Genomic DNA, 2,218 nt, shown 5'->3' on the forward strand with positions numbered 1-2,218 from the left:
AAGGCCTTTAGGGAAAGCCTAGACTACATTCATGTATTCTAAGGTTCTAAGAAATGCATATTTTCATGAGTGAGATGGCCTCTTCTGGGTAGAGGCTTGTATTCCTCCACGAGCAGAAGGAAAATCAGAAGTAACTAGAAGACAGGCACCCCTCTACACACACACACACACACACACACACACACACACACTCGCTCTAGAGAGGGTCCAGTCACGTTCCTGGCAATAAGTCTGAAGACATCTCAGCAAGTTGAAAGTCCATCCGACAAGACTGTTCGGAAGGAAACTTCAAACATTATTTGAGGGTTAAAAGCAGCGTAAACTCTGGAGTGTTCCAGAATCAGGTAGAGATACTAAGCTAATCAAACCTACAGTGTTAATATATTTGTGCTAAGTTTAGAAATAATGTAAGTATCTAATTATAATTACATATAGTTCTCTAAAAAACCTGGCACATTAATTATCTAATTCTGGTTCTAAATTGTTTATTTGGCTAATAAATTTGCAATCGCAAAATTTAAAATTATAAATTGTGATTTTATGTTGAAATCTAAGTTTATATGCCCACCAAGAGAACTGAAATGTTGCCATCTTTGCTGAGTAAGACTTTGCATATGCAGGGAGATTTTGTAAAGTCAGACAATCTTAAGATTTAAACAGAAAATCAGGATCTACATGTGACTTCCTCCCTGAGGGATGGACAACAGAAAAGTGGGTGAAGGGAGACGTTGGACAGGGCAAGATATGACAAAATGATGATTTATAAATTATCAAGGATTCATGAGGGAGTGGGGAGGGAGGGGAAAAATGAGGAGCTGATGCCGGGGGCTTAGGTGGAGAGCAAGTGTTTTGAGAATGATGAGGGCAATGAATGTACAAATGTGCTTGACACAATTGATGTATGTGTGGATCGTGATAAGAGTTGTATGAGCCCCTAATAAAATGATTAATAAAGAAAAATCAAATCACTTTATCACTGCAATTTAAACAGTTTTAAGACATTAAGTGCTAGTTTGCTAGACTACTAAAATAGAACAAACTGACTCAGAAATTAAATTTAAAAGCTTAAAAAAATCATGGGGGCAGGAGGGTTGTAATTTTAATTACTGTTAAAACTTAAAAACTAAATCTCCATATAACTTGTTCTGTTCTGAACAAAAATCAGTTCTTCTGGAAGCTAGGGAAAAAGAAGCTAGCTGCTGTAGGGATCCAAGGGAACCTCGTCTTTTCCCAGACGCAGAGCATAGAAGAGAAGGAATGAGCTGGAAGACAGGGCGGGTCGGCGATAGAAACATGGCTGCAGGGTGGGCTGGGGTGCCACGAGTCCCTGAGTGGTGCGAAAGGTTAATGCACTCAGCTGCTTGCTACCTACAAGTCCACTCGGAGGGCCTCCGAGGCCCGGTGGTCTACTTCCTCAAAACCCCACCACTGAACGCTTTCTGGGACACGGTTCTGCTGGCACACGCGGGGGCTCGCCCTGAGCCCCAGTTAACTCCAAGGCAACAGGCACTGGGTGCCAGTGAGCGAGAGACCCTGTGCCCTTCCCCTGGGAAAGGCAAGCTCAGGGAGCTGCCACCCAGGATGGAAGGTGAATGGGATAGGATTCTCTGGGAGCCAGCGTGCACAAGGGAAGGGCAAGGCTGAACACACAAGGGCCCACGCCCTTGACATCCGTTGTAATACAGAAGACTAGAATTTCGTTTAAACTAAATATCAAGACGAATTTCACCACTTAAGAGTTCGGTTCGCAGTATGGCATTTTACACCTGAAAGCCAGAATGTTGGTCAACCAACGGAAATCCGTGATGATGGAGCCCACATGGCTGAAGGTGGTTTGGTCCACTGAGCTGATAATGGTTCACTACTAAGGCAGCTAAGGAGACATTACGTAAGCACGTGGCTCTCTCCAGTGAGTGGAATCAGAAGGTGTGCTCAAAGGACAGCAGCAAGACGTCAAATGTTCCCACAAAAGAATAAAACAAAAAACCACCTCATTCCCCTTCCTACTCACAAACATCTGTTATCAAACCTGTCCCAGATAGCTAACAGCAGCCGCCATCACAAACCTTCTGGTGTCCACACCAACTCCTGCTGGAGCAACCTAAGCCCGGCCTCCAACTCGGTCCTCCGGGAAGCCCTGGTGAGGATGCTCCTCCTCACGCACCACGACTGACCTTCCCCCTGGGCCTTTCCCTCTCTCAGCTAACCAGTCCCACTG

The sequence above is a fragment of the Echinops telfairi genome, unplaced genomic scaffold (assembly GCF_000313985.2).
Source record: "Echinops telfairi isolate 266 unplaced genomic scaffold, ASM31398v2 ScPeMD7_12;HRSCAF=54, whole genome shotgun sequence".
Classification (NCBI taxonomy): Eukaryota; Metazoa; Chordata; class Mammalia; order Afrosoricida; family Tenrecidae; genus Echinops; species Echinops telfairi.